This window comes from Petaurus breviceps, unplaced genomic scaffold (assembly GCF_028583685.1).
Source record: "Petaurus breviceps papuanus isolate PSGF00001 unplaced genomic scaffold, PetGlider_PUasm1.0 90760, whole genome shotgun sequence".
In the NCBI taxonomy this organism is placed as follows: domain Eukaryota; kingdom Metazoa; phylum Chordata; class Mammalia; order Diprotodontia; family Petauridae; genus Petaurus; species Petaurus breviceps.
The window spans coordinates 7,769,517-7,785,130 of NW_027187338.1; the positions used below are offsets into that span (position 1 = coordinate 7,769,517).

Here is a 15,614-nt window from a genome sequence, read left to right on the forward strand (position 1 = left end):
TCTGTCTGCAGGACAGTCTCCAGACCCCTGCAACAACAGTACTGTCCCTCACCAGTGGACAGTATTCACTCTCTGTCTGCAGGACAGTCTCAGGCCTTCTTAACCAAATGCCAGGTTCCAGGACTTCTTCAACAGGACAGTCTTTCACCAGTGGACAAATCTGGCAAAATAACATCAAAACAGACAGACAAAGTACCAGCAAAACAGCCATGTCTCCTCAGTCCTTGGCAGCTCAGGGGGCAGGTCTCAAAAGTCCAGGGCAATTCAAAGCGGCCACCAGCAATCCTCTTAGTCTCTCTCTCTCTCCACGAGGTGCTGCTTCCAAAAAAGATCTTCTGCCTCTCTCCAGTGTCTCTCCAAATCTACGTCACCAGCTCCTCCCACTTCAGGACTTTCTTTTCACATCAACAAGCCCATCCCACAGGTGGGATTAACAAACTCTGGGTTTTAATACAATCAATTTGAAAACCAAGCCAATACAGGGGAATCTTTAATTGCCATTACTATCACAGCATCCTGGGGCCCAGGATGTTTGCAGAACTAGGGCCAGTGTGCTTTAAAAATATATGTAGATATTTTGGTGGGGGAGAGGTAGGGAGAACTAGGCATAGACCAAGATAGAAAAATCTATCTTGCCCTATGGGGAAATAGGAGGGGAAAGGGAAAAGAATGGTGGAAAGGGTGTCTGATAGAAGGGAGGGCAGATTGGAGGAGACAGTGGTCAGAAGCAGTAAACTAGTGAGGAAGGACAGGGTAAAAGGAGAGAGAAAAGTATAAAAAGGGAGAAAATAGGATGGAAGAAAATACATAGCAATCATAGCAGTGAATGTAAATGGGATGAACTCTCCCATAAAACAGAAGTGAAGAGCAGAGTAGATTAAAAACCATAATCCTACAATATGCTGTTTACAAGAAACACATTTGAAAAGGGAATACACACAGGGTAAAGGTAAAAGGTTGGAGTAGAACACATTATGCTTCAGCTAAAGTAAAAAAAAGTAGGGGTAACAATCCTTATCTCAGATAAAGCAAAAGCAAAAATAGATCTAATTAAAAGAGATAAGGAAGGAAACTATAGCATCCAAATTCTTGAGAAGTTGAGTAAATTGCAGGAAGAAATAGACAGCAAAACTATAGTAGCTGGGGTCCTCAACCTCCTCATCTCAGAATCAGATAAACCTAACCACACAATGAACAAGAAGTTAAAGAAGTAAATAGAATTTTAGAAAAGTTAAATATGATAGATCTCTGGAGAAAATTGAATGGGGACAGAAAGAAGTATACCGTTTACTCAACAGTATATAGCACTTAGAAAAAACTGACTGTATTAGGGCACAAAAACCTCACACTCAAATGCAAGCAGAAATATTAAATGCAACCTTTTTAGATCATAAGACAATAAAAATTACATGTAATAAAGTGCCATGGAAATACAGATTAATAATTAATTGGAAACTAAATAAACTAATCATAAAGATTAAGTGGGTCAAAGAAATCACACAATCAATAATTTCATCAAAGAGAATGACTATATTGAGAAAACATACCAAAATTGAAGCCAAAGCAGTACTTAGTGAAATTTTCTATCTCTAAATGTTTATATCAATAAAATAGAGCAGATCAATGAACTGGACATGCAATTTAAAAAGCTAGAAAAAGAATAAATTAAAAATCTCCAATTCAACACCAAATTGCAAATCTTGAAAATCAAAGGAGAGATAAATAAAACTGAAAGAAAACTACTGAACTAATAAATAATACTAAGAGCTGGTTTTATGAATAAAACAAAATAAAACAGATGAAGCTCTGGGGTTAATTTGATTTAAAAAAGAAAACCACACAGTGAGTAGCCCCAGCTCTGGAGTCAGGGGGACCTGAGTTCGGACCCAGCCTCAGACACTTAACACACACACACACACACACACACACACACACACACACACACACACCCTGAGAAAGATATTTAACAAAAACACCCCCCCAAAAAAAAAAAAAAAGAAAAAAGAAAACCAAACTGCCAATATCAAAAATGAAAAGGGTGAATTCACCCCTAATGAAGAAGAAATTAAAACAAAAATTAGGAGCTATTTTTGCCTATGTGCCAAAAAATCAGGACAATATAAATAAAACAGATGAATTTTACAGAAATATAAATTAACAGAAGATGAAATAAAGTAGTTAACCCCATTTTAGGAAAAGAAACTGACCAAGCTATCAATGAACTTCCTAAGAAAAAATCTCCAGGGTCAGATTGATTTACAAGTGAATTCTATCAAACATTTAAAGAACAATTAATCCCAATGCTATATAAACTATTTGGAAAAACAGGTAAGGGAGTTATACAAATCCTTTTTATAACATATATACCGTGCTGATACCTAAACCAGGAAGAACCAAAACACAGAAAGAAAATTAGAGACCAATTTCCCTAATGAATACTGATGCAAAAATTTTAAATCAAATATTACCAAAGAGATTACAGCAATTTAACACCAGCATCTTACACCATGACTAGGTGCAATTTATACCAAGATTGAAGGACTAGCTCAATATTAGGAAAACTATTGGCAAAACTGACCATATCAATAACAAAACCAACAGAAATCTTCTTATTATCTCAAATGATGCAAAAAGCTTGTGACAAAATGTTAAAAACACCAGAGGAATAAATGGAGCTTTCCTTAAATGATAAGAAGTATCTATCTAAAACCATCAGCAATCATTATCTGTAATGGGGATAAGCTAGAAACCTTCCCAATAAGACCAGGGGTGAAACAAGGAGGGCAATTATCAACCATATTATTCAATATTGTATTAGAAATGTTAGTTTTAGCAATGAGAAGAAAAAGAAATTGAAGGAATTAGACTAGGCAATGAAAAAACAAAACTATCACTCTTTGCAGATGATATGATGGCATACTTAGGGAATCCTAGAGAATCAACTAAAAAACTAAGTTGAAATAATTAACAACTTTAGCAAGTTGCAGGATATAAAATAAACCCACATGAATCATCAGCATTTCTACATATTACCAACAAAGTTCAACAAGAAGAGATAGAGAGATTCCATTCAAAATACTTACAGACAATATAAAATATTTGGGAGCCTACTTGCCAAGACAAAGCCTTGAACTATATGAACACAATTACAAAACACTTTTCAAACAAATAACGTCAGATCTAAACAAATGGAAAAATACCAACTGCTCATGGGTAGGTGGCTGAGCTAATATAATAAAAATAACAATTCTACCTAAATTAATTTATTTATTCAGTACCATACCAATCAAACTACCAAAAATTATTTTATTGAGCTAGAAAAAATAATTAACAAATTCATCTGGAGGAACAAAAGGTCAAAAATATCAAAGGAATTAATAAAAAATGCAAAGGAAAGTAGCCTGGCCATACCATATGTAAAACCACATTATAAAGTAGCGACCATCAAAACTATGTGGTACTTACTAAGAAACAGAGTGATGGATCAGTGGAACAGATTAGTTACACAGGACATAGTAGTAAACAATGATAGTAATCTACTATTTGATAAACTCAAAGATTCCAGCTTCTGGGATAAAAACTCACTATCTCACAAAAACTGCTGGGAAAACTGGAAAACAGTATGGTAGAAACTAGGCATAGACATATACCAAGATATGATCAAAATGGCACATGATTTAGAAATAATGGGGGATTCCATAAGCAAATTAGGAGAGCAAGGAATAGTGTATGGAGAAGGGAACAATTTATGACCACATAAAAGATAGAGAACATTATGAAATAAAAAATGGATACTTTTGATTACATTAAATTAAAAAGGTTTGCACAAAGTCAACCATTAGAAGGAAAGCAGAAAGCTGTAAAACATGTTTACAGCCATTATTTCTGACAGATTTCATTTTTCAAATACATAGGGAACTGAGTCAAATCTGTACGAATTCAAGTCATTCCCCAATTGACAAATGATCAAAGGATATGAACAGCCATTTTTCAGATGAAGAAAAATTAAAGCTATCTATAGTCATATGAAAAAAATGCTCTAAATCACTACAGGTTAGAGAAATACAAATTAAAACAACTCTTGAGGTACCACTTCACACCTATCAGATTGGCTAATATGACCAAAAAAGGGAAAAGATAAATGCTGGAGAAGATGTGAGAAAATTGGAACACTAATACATTGTTGGAGTTGTGAACTGATCCAACCATTCTGGAGAGCAATTTGGAACTATGCCCAAAGGCTATAAAACTGTGCATAGGATCCAGCAATATCACTACTAGGTCTATCCCAAAAAGATCACAAAAAAGGAAAAAGGAGTCACAAGCACAAAGATATTTATAGCAGCTCTTTTTGTGGTAGCAAAGGACTAGAAAGAGGTGTCCTAGAAGACAAACCTGCTCCAACTCTGAACTTAATATGGATGTGATGTTAAACTTGCTTAAGCATGAAGATCATTTTAAAATGGGTATAATTAATTTTGGAAGGGTATCTGGCTATGTAGCTCCCACAATGCCAACCAAAGGTGAAGAAAGTTTCCTTGATCAGTCTTCTGGGCCTTTTTAGGAAGCTTACAGACTGAGTCTGATTTTCATGTAGCAAATCTGTTTTCCAAGCACAACAGCTTTATCAAAAACTTTGAGCCACAGTGGCCCAGAACTACCAGAACCAGCTAAAATGAAGACTACTAGAATGACTAGTTAAATCAAGAGAAGACTTTTTTAATGAAAAAATAATAAAGGCAAAAGTAAAGTAAAAGGCAAATGTACAAGTGAATTATTTCCTATGCATTCTTCTGCTCAGAATGCCAATTTTCTAACATGAGTTTCTACTTTGATGAAGTCATTTGAAAATCTGATTTAAGGAAGAGTAAATAACCTGCAAGGAAAACATGGTGGGTAGACATCCAGTTAAGATGATATAAGAGATCCTACAGGAACCAAGCTCTGCAACAAACACCTTAGCAAAGATTTGAAGGGACACTAGAGGGGACAAAGATCAAAGACATCGAAGACAAACACCAGTAGGCATCTCCAGACTGCCCAAGACTTCACAAATATCTAGAAGCCTACAGGCACTGACAGAGGGATAGCAGTCATCGGAAGGCATGGAAACTGGAACAAGCTCTAGTCAACAAGACCTGAAGCCTACAGGAGTTCTGAGTTGGGAACACATCAGGGGTACCTAAGCTAGCCCAATCTCGATTAAACAGGGCTGAAAGCCTGTGGACACCATAAGAGTAGAAGCTCTGGGGGATCAGAAGCTAGCCTCACCTCAGTAAAGGCAACCTGAAACCACAGTGGGATTTCAGTCCTGGCATGTCAGAAAGGCAGCAGGGGCCAGAGACAGTTGTCAAAACGTCAATTGCCGGGTCATTTTTCCTATTTAACTTATTGTTAGAATAGAATTTTTAAAAAAAACTCGGGATGATAATTCACTAGAGATTACTGAAAGGGTACAGAAAGGAGCTTACATATTTCTCAGTTATGTATAACACCTTTAAAAAAATCAACTGTGTATTGAAGCATTAAAACCTTACAAATGAATATGTGTGTTTGGGGGTGGGGAGTCCTTGGTGTTAGCATTTGCCTGTTCCACTGCACTGGGGCTCGGAATCTCTCCTGGATTTGCTGAGGTTTGGCTTGCTGTTAGTTTGCTGGGATGCTTCCTCTCCTGGGCTACATTCCCCTTTTACCCAAATGTTTTATGAAAAGATGTCAGTCAACAAAATACTAAGGAAGGTAGAGGGAGGAAACAGTCATAATAAGAATGATTCTGGTTTATTTTTCACTTTTAATAAATGCACTGCTTGGGATTCCCTTATGGACAAAACTTGTTCTTCAAAGAAAAAAAGAAAAAGGAATCATGGAATAAAGGGAAACAAAAACCATGGTGACAGGGCAGGTAGGTGGTGCAGTAAATCCTAATTATAATACTAATAATACTAAATTAGTAAATACTAATTTACGCCGGCCCTAAAGTCAGAAGGACCTGAGTTCAAATTCATCTTCGGACACTTAACACTTACTAGCTATGTGACCTTGAGCAAGTCACTTAACCCCAACTGCCCTGTCCTCCCCCCTCCAAAAAGCAAAAAAAAAAAAAAAAAAAAAAAATCATGGTGACTAACACATTACTTTCCATACCACCTCCCTCTTGATGGATGTGAAAGAGCACTGCACATAAGAGTCAGAAGACCCAGATTTAAATCCCAGCTTTGCCACTCACCTTTATGACCTTTGGTTAAGACTTTTTAACTCTTTAGCCTCGATTCCTCATCTGCAAAAAATGGACATAAAATACTTGCACTACCTATTTCATATAAACACCACAGAAATAAATGTGTATCATTATTCCTATTTTACCAATGAGGAAACTGAAGCTCACCTTCCTAGAAAAGGTAGCATTCGATTTAAAGGATGATGAAACATCTCAATGAGGGGAAAGAGGAGCAGGGATATAATTTTTAAAAAATTTTTAAATGATAACAAATTGTTTTAACATGTAATTGGGGAAAAAAATAAAATACATCATCAAAAGAAAAAATAAAGGATGAGCAAAAATTCAACAGAAGGCGGGGGGTGGGGAGTGAGAGAGATATGCCAGACATGGAAATCAAACCTAGTAATAGTAAAAGCCAGAAAGCAGGGAGCTGGTATAGGGGACATATAAGAGTTAAATATGACATCAGCCCCACTTACACACAAACCCCAACTTTTTAGAGTGCTTACAAGTACTAGCCCAAAACAAACAAAAAAACACCACCAAAAAACCAAACTTCATTCAAAAGGCAATAGGAAAACACTGGCTAGCCCAAAGTCACAAGATAGCAATGTCTTTGTCATTATCTATTAAGCTAACAAAGAGCAACCAAAGAGCTTTCACTTGCATGAAGTCAGGAATTAAGCAGAGGCAGGCTTCAAACTCAGATTGTCAGATTCCAAATCCAGCACTCTATACATGTAACCCACTGCCCCTCCAACATTCATACAACAGCAGACAAGAGTGAACAAAAGAAAGATGTAGAGAAGTGCTCTGGAAAAATTTGAGCAGGGAAAGGAAACCTTCAGGGGAAAGCATGAGTAATATTACCCCATTTTACAGATGAAAACACTGAGGCTTTCCAGGAACAACATCTACTGTGATAATAAATATCAGATTTGGGGGAGAAGGGATAAGGAGTAGGGGAGAAAGGAAATCTGGACCTGTGATTTCACATCTGTACACAAAACTCTCCAGTTTGGAAACACTCTCTACCAATACAGATCTCTGGGTATATTCCAATTTATAGCCTTAAAGAGTTGTCCAGGCATTGAAAAAGTCAGTAATTTGTTCAGAGCCACTCAGCAAGTATGGATCACTGGGAGGACTTGAATACAAGTCTTTTTAAATCCAAGGTCTTTTCTCTAATCCACTATTCAGTCACCTCCAGAAAATGTATATTAGAAAAAAGCACTAGAAATACCATAAATAGGGGGTGGCCAGGTAGCACAGTGAGTAAGAGCACCGGCTCCAGTGTTGAGAAGACCTGGATCAAAATCTGGGTTCAGATACTCAGCACCACACCCAGAAATAACTGGCCGTGTAACCGTGAGCAAGTTACTTAATCCCAATTGCTTTAAAAATAAATAAATAAATGAAAATATCACAAATATGGTAAAACCTTGAATCACTTACTACTCAGGCCTTATTCACACTGCTGAAAAACCCTAAGAATGCAGGGAATGTGAGAAAGTCTCCAATCAGATTAATATTCCTTACTCAATGTAAACTCACAATAGAAAGAAACCCTTGAACTGTCTGAGAGGTTTGGGTGGTAAAGCTAGGCCCCTGCTTCCAAGAAGGAGAGCTCTGTTTATGTAGCACCAGGGTGGGTTAGTGCTAAGATCATTGTACTATGGGTTTGAAGACCTGGGTTCTAGTACCAGTTCTATCCTTAGCTAGCTATTTTATTTTGGGTACTCATCTTTTGAGGGATGAACCAGTGAATGTCTAAGGTCCTTTCACGCTCTAAAATTCTACGATTCTATGAACTAGCTCTGAAATGGCTTTTAAACTCCCCGCTACCTCCTCAATCAAGGGAAAAGGTACTACTTATTACCAAGAGAATTTTGCCATGAAACATCTGAAATAGTGAGTTTAGAGGAACTGAAAGCCCAGCAAGAGTGAAAAGTCACAACCCTCCTTAAACGCTCTCCTAGGAAAAGACTAGAGAGAGGCCCTCCCCCCCAAATTGGAAACTTGGAGAAAAAACACTATGTCAGTATGCTGCTGAGAGTAAAACAAAGGGGTCCTTTAAAGACAGTGAAATAAAATGAACAATTAAGTTTCATTCTGTGGCCATCGTCTGTGCCTCAAGTTTGAAACATCTCTGATAATATTTGTGGCGGCTTGTCTTTCCCTCCTCCTACCCCCCCCCATATGCCAAGTGTGATAACAATAGTGTATAATTATGCTGATATCTGTATATTTATGTTTAAAAATAAACCAGCACAACTCACTGGTGGTGGATAAACAGAATGGCTCTCAGGCTTCTCCACATGGAACCCCTGGGCTACCCCTCCAGAGAGAAGAGGATCACTAAAACAAGGAACATGAGAACTGGAAGTATTCTTAAGAGTCCAATGAGTGGGGCGGGAGTAGGGTTCTAGGCCTCTTGGTTTTTTTTTTTTTTTTGGTCAAGGGCAATTCATTTTGAAGTCTCTGGCTTCCTTTTATGAATGTTTTTTAATAATTGAAAGAAATGCTAAATTTCAGTTAAGAGGTCAGTGAAAATAGAGATGCAATTTTTTTTCTCATCCAACCTCAAAGACTTCCTGAAATCTATCCACCAACTCATCCAACCTCAAAGACTTCCTGAAATCTATCCACCAACTCCGTAAGGGTCCAGAGCCCAAGTTCTAGTTCACTATCTTTTTACAGACAGGGAAACCGAGACACAAAGAGGGAAAGGGACTTCCCCAAAGTCACATAGTAAATGAATGAAAGAGCTGGGCCTAGAAAAAGGTCTGCTGACTGCTAAATTCCAAGCCCTTTCTACAACACAACATACTAACCAAAAAGGAGGGAGGAAGCAGATAAGGTAAAAAGAGAAATAGCAAGGGATTCTTAGTTGATGAGAGAAGGAATATGTTTCATGGACAGGCAGACAAGTAGGAAGGAATTTGATATGTTCCAGGACAGAAGCAGACAGAAAGAGATCTAGAAAGAGATACATACTTCAAAGACTAGCAGGCAAAATCAATTAACCAACACATTTATTAATAGAAACTTTTTCACTTACTGAGGGAATCTGCAAGGCCTCGTGGAGGACTAAAAAAGTGAATGCATGTGGAATAAGGGGGACATTCGCTGATGGCAGGAGGAAACCTGACCTCCTTAGAGTTATCGATAAACATTTTTCAGGCACTTCCTATGTGCCATGCACTGTGCTAAGCACTGAAGACCCAAAGAAAAGTAAAAGACAGACTTTGCTCCGAAGGAACTGTAATAATGGGAGAGAACACACAAAAATAACTGTCCAAACACGGTATGTACAGGGCGGACCAGGGGTCATAAACAAAGTGTTAAAGGAAGAGAAGGAAAGCCTCCCTACAGAAGGTAAGATTTTAGTCAGGACTCACAAGAAGTCAGGAGGCAGAGATGAGGATGGAGAGCATTCCAGGCATGGGGGAGAACGAGTACAAAGCTCTAGAGTCAGGAGGTTGTATACTGTGTTCAAGGCACAGCACGGACTCCAGTGTCACTGGATCAGAGAAGGTAGGAAAGCATAGTACAGGAAGACTGGAAAGGTTTAAAGGTCAAATTACGAAAGGCTTTAAAATCCAAAAAGCATTTTATATTTGATCCTGGAAGTAATAGAGAACCACTGGAGTTTACTGAATGGGGTGGGGGGAATCATATGGTCTGATGTGTTTGATCAATTTGTTGATGATGAGTGGAAGATGCACTATGGTGCAGACTTGTGGCAGGCAGACCAACCTACAGACTACTGCAATAAACCCAGTATAAGGTGATGACGGCTTCTAATGGGGGGCTGTCAGTGTCGGAGGAAAGAAGGTGGCACGGACCTGAGATGTTTTGAAGGCAAAATTCACAGGCCTTAGAAACAGGTTAGATTGGGGAATGGGGGCGGGGGAGGGGCAGGGGGGGGAGTTGAAGATAACACTTGCATTGCAAGCCTGCATGACTGGGAGGATAATGGTTCCCTGGACAGTAACAAAGAAGTTAGGAAAAGGAGAGAGTTTGGGGAAAAAGATAATGAGTTCGGTTTGGGACATGCCAAATTTAAGATGTCTATAGGACATACAGTTCAAATGTCTAAAAGGCAGTTGGAGATTCGAGACTAGAGGTTAGGGTTGGACAAGCAGATCTGAGGGTCATCTGCATAAAGATGATAAATACATGGGAGCTAATGAAATCACCAAGTGAATGGGATAAAGGGAGAAGAGATAAGAGCTCAGGAGAGAGCCCAGGGGGACACTCATGGGTATACAGCATGACCTACCTAGATAAGATGCAACAAAGGAGACTAAGGAGGGTTCAGATAAGTAGGAGGAGAACCATGAAAGAGTGGTGTCACTAAAATCCAAGGGAAAAGAAGATAATCAACAGTGTCAAAGACTGAAGAGAGGTCAAGGATTAGGCAGTAAGGTAGGAGTCAGAAGACTTGGTTTTCAATACCTACTGTGGTACTTACTGCCCAAGAGACCTTAAACAAGTAACTTCCCTTGTGTTAGCCTCAGTCTCCTCATCTATAAAATGGGGAGAGGGGAAGAAGTCCTGCTGGCTGTAAATCTTACAATCACATTGACCATTGTCAATGCATGGATGTGGTATCTGATCTGTAACTACCTCATACCCTGTTCTTCCCAATACAGACCATATATCCCTAAAATTAAATCCCTTGGTTTTATAAACCAGATTTGGAGGGAAAAATATGGCTTATATTCCAACTAATACATCTGTAGCCTCAAATAACCCTGGCACCATCAGCAACTTTTGTTGAACACTATGAGAGTGGTCTCAGAGTAAGTGCAGCTGTTAAGAAAACCTCCAAGAAGTCTAGGAGATAAGGGGGAAGGCTCTGTTCCCAAGGTCATAACTGAAAGCAAGGCCCCAAACACTTAGGTGGTAGCTGAACTCAAAGCAAACTATGGGGATATTTCCATTTTCATCTCATCAAAAGATTCCAAACATCAGACTACCTCAAATCCTCTAAGACTTACTAGCATTCTAGTTCTATCCATTTCCCTAATGCCCTGAGCTAAGAATAATTTTCTGCATTTTAAAATACAACAAAATTTTATTTTAAAATGGAAAAACCACTCTCAACTCAGCAGCCAGCACAAAACCAGGTGGCAGCAGAGTTTGCTGAAAGGAAAATCAACATCCCAGAAAAATCATCATCCACTAATCCAACTGAAGATCTCCAATGATGGGCAACTCACCATCCCAGAAACATGACCCCCTCCACTTCTGGACAGCTCTGATTACTGGAAATCTTTTCATAACAGAGAGCAGCAATCTGCCTCTCTGCAATTTAGAACCTCAAAGAATTTTATATCCATTCTCTGTCTCTCACCCCCCCTCCCAACCTTCTCATATTATATATTAATTCTAGCTCTGCCTTTTAATGCCAAGCAGAATAAGTTTACAATCTTTTCCATGATGACCCTTTCTGATGCCAGGGGGGAGTGAACAATTTTTTTCAAGAAAAACACTCCTAGTTCCTTCACTCAATCCTCCTACAACATGGTTTCAGGCCCTGTTAGCCAGCCTCTGGACCCAATCCAATTTATCAAGGTCTTTCCTAAAACATGACACTCAGATCTCTACACAATACTTCTAAATGTAGTCCAACCACGACAGAAAACAATAGGATCCCTACCTCCCTGGTTTCGGACACTATATTTCTATTAAAGCAGTCTAAGATCAGGCCTTAGTTTCCAAACCCTCTCAAAAATGAGAGGGTAAGACTGGACAGTCTGTCTGATCTTATGATTCCACCACCTGCCAAGTCTCAAAGAGACTCTTTCTGCCTACACAGAATAGATCAAACCAAATCAGGTTGGATTTCACTTCAGCACATATAGAATCCCACGTACAAATTTACAGGCACCTAAAATAAACTGGATACAACCAATCCTAGATCCAAATATTCTGTCTCCCAAACACTGCTGCCACTTCTACCCTTTGTGGTGCCAGCCTCAACACAGAATGTTCATCCTTAGAAATGTAAATCTAGAAATTCTTTCTAAACACCTTCTGCTTTGCCCTTCTGGCCAATGGTCACTTCCCTTCCAAACAAAGGGGTTTGTCTCCAAACCTCTTCCTTCAAGGCACTACAGCAAAGTCACAGAACACATGCACCTCATCCCACACAATCCTCCTGGAGCCATAGAGTTCACACAAATACTCTTCACACAGCAGAATGGGCCAAGGGGCCCAGGAACCCAGTGAAGATTAGATGAGTCAAATATGTTGCCTATTCTCTCACTAAGTCAAGTTGCTAAAAACTCAAGTCCTCTGAAAAAATATAATCTGTCTCTACCACCGACAGCCTTGTCCCCATCACATTGGAGATGACAAAGGTCCTCATTCACATAATTTCACACTTCTTTTCCCCTTCCTGGAGCAGCATAAGACAGGCCTGCCTCAGGTACAAAATGCTGCTTCTAGAGGATGAATCCAAGCAGAAAGAAAACCTAGCTTCATGGATGTATCCATGATCCCCTGTCTGCCAGGGGATTTTAATGAGTAGTACAAGTAGTGCCTGACTTATCTGATGCTCTCTCTGATGCTTTACTCTAACACGAAGGGGACTATGCCCCACTGCAGAATGGGCTAAAATAGAGATGCTTCCTCTCTCCAGAAATCACAATGCTACACTTGTTTGTTTTCCTTAACTTACAGTCGGGAGTCTGTAATATTAGACCATCTTTGTATGTCTTTTGCCAAGTGACTTCAAGTTTCTCAGTACGGTACTTCATCTAGTTACTGAGGCCTCGAACATGCACAGAGAACAAGCTCAGGATTCTTCCTGAAATACCTCCGGCATTACAAATGATCCTGAAAACCTGATTTAGTCCCCAGCTCTGCCACTTGCTCAACCGTATAATCTCTAATTTTCCTGTGCCTCAATTTTTCCATATGAAAAAAAAGGGACATTAACTGCTTACTTCAGAAATATCAGGATGAATAAGCACATCCATGATTCACTGCTTTAATGTGAAGCATTTGGGATTTGAGAAAAAAAATTAAAGCAAAGCAACAATAGCACAATAGAAACATCCATGTTTCCCGTGCAAGGCTTTGAGAGCAGATTAGAGGGCCCTTACATTTGCCCTGTCAGCTGTGCAGGAATCCACAGCTCAGCCTTGCAGGGGACCATCTGTCTTCACCCGAAAATGAGCAATGCCGCATAGACAGAGGATGTCAACTCCCCATAGAGACTGCTTATGCTGAACAAGCAGGAGACTGAAAGCCTAAATCAGAATAATTGGGTATCTGAGCCACAGTGGGGAGGGTTAGTCCAGTACCCTCTGGGCTCTGTGGCTCTAGTGCTTAGCTACAGAAGTATTCTATTAATAAAGGGGTCACTGTGTACCAGGCCTCATGCCTACATTATCACAACAGGTGGTCTCTGGAACCCCCCTCACCCTCACATACTACCCACCCCACTCCACCATGACTTCTACTCCAACAGCTGCCCAAACACTGCCAGCATTTGTCTGATGTTTGCAAAACCAGGACCAGGCATTTCCCATGAATGGACAGAGGGCTGGAACTTAGCCTCTGTCAAATGGTACAGAATGATAAGCTGACAAGGCAAATTGCAAGGGTATTATACTCTATAAACACTCACAGAATCATAGGATAGCAGAACGGGGAGGGACCTTCCAGTCCTCATCTAAACCAATCTCCTCATTTTACAAAGGAGGAAATTAGGACCCAAAGAAAAAAGACTAGCCCACGGTCAAACCACTAGCACGGAGTAGAGACAACACAAAAACCCAAGTCTCCTGAGTCAATCCCAGTATTCTCACTTGTGTGCTAAGAAGCACACTATCTCCAACCATCCTATTAAAATACTTGTAGGAGAAAAAAGGGTTCTCTGTAGATATAATGCATAGCATCAATATGAATTTGATTAATTTGAGTGTCATCTTAATAAAGGGAAAGAAACATTGAGAAAAGAGGAAACCAGTCTTTTAATCCTTAAAATCATTAAAACGAGTAAAAATTCCTTGACGTCAGGGATTGTGTCCCTTTCATCTCTGTATTCCTAGCACTCACCAATAAATTGAAAACAGTCAACTCTGGGGGCTGTACAAATGGCAGATTTCATAATTCTGCTCTACATTTTTCTAGGATCAGCTAAATGTCAGAGAGAGTGCTAGCATGGGATTCATAATGACCTGAGTTTGAATCCTGCCTAGGACCAATCACTTAGCCATACTCAATATCAGTTTCCTCATCTATAGAATGAAGTTAATAATAGCACCTACTTCACATGGGAGTTGTGATGATCAAATGAGAGAACATGAACTGTTTTACAAACCTTAAAGCACTGTATGAAATATTAGTTATTGTTATTGTTCTGAGTAAGACTACAACAAATCAAATGCCAGTGAATATAAGTATTAAATAAATACACTTTGGGAGAGTTTTACCCTGAGATTTCTGGTTCACCTCCATTCAAAGTTGAACTTCACTGAGCCACAGGAAAGACCCAAGAACAAGGAAAAAAAAAAAGAAAAGAAACAAGCTTTTAATGAATCAAAATAAATGTCACAAAGTACAAGCACTAAGATTGTACTCCCAGGGGCGGACAGGTAGCACAGCGAGTAAGAGCACTGGCTCCAGTGTCAGGATGACCTGGGGATCGAATCCAGGCTCAGACATTTAGCACCCGCCCAGAAACACCTGGCTGTGTAACCTTGAGCAAGTTACTTAACTCCAATTGCTTAAAAAAAAAAAAAAAGACTGTAGGGGACCCTCTCAAAATATATTCCTAACAGATTTCATTAATAAAATCAGAAAAAGGATTATAAGCAGAAATGGAGGGGAATGAGGGGGAGGAAGACTCAAAGTTTCCTGGGTATAGCTGAGAGAACACTGCAATCTTTAACAATATAGCAGTTAGGGAAAAGACCTAGTTGGGGTGGGCGGGTGTAGTGAGCAGTAGAAGAGTTAAGTCTGAAATACAAATAGAGGTTCGACAGCCATTAGCAGAGAGATAATAACTGAAGTCAGTAAAAAGGGATGAACAGTGCTAACTGAAGTTATGTAAGTGGACAAGATCTACAAGGTGGGGAGAACAAGAAAAACTTAAAGAAGGGAGGAGTCTTGGAGGACATCCACATAAAGGGGGTGGAAAAGGAACCAGTGAAGGAAATCAAGGAACAATCAGAGAAGAGAAATAACCATGAAAGAACAGTATTTTAGAAGTCAAAGAAGGAGATAATAACAATAACAGAATATATTTCCCAAATAACTAAATTTCATACCTCTCTTTGGCCTTTAACTCAAAAATATAAATACACTTTAATCATAACTACAGTAACTCACAAAACATACTTTTAATTCACAAACTGGGGGCAGGGGGAGGGTT

At 39.2% G+C, this 15,614-nt stretch overlaps 1 protein-coding gene across 9 annotated transcripts in view; it reads right to left on the minus strand.

The window, feature by feature from the left end:
* The window catches only part of TRIT1 (tRNA isopentenyltransferase 1), a 92,839-nt gene that overhangs the window by 58,220 nt on the left and 19,005 nt on the right, over positions 1-15,614 (minus strand). Inside the window, exon 2 of one of the 9 annotated variants that reach the window (XM_069068026.1) lies at positions 6,227-6,277. The exons of the other annotated variants lie outside the window; for them this stretch is intronic. The gene's annotated coding sequence lies outside the window, so the exon portion shown is untranslated. The remainder of the gene's footprint in view (positions 1-6,226; positions 6,278-15,614) is intronic. 9 annotated transcript variants of the gene reach the window in all.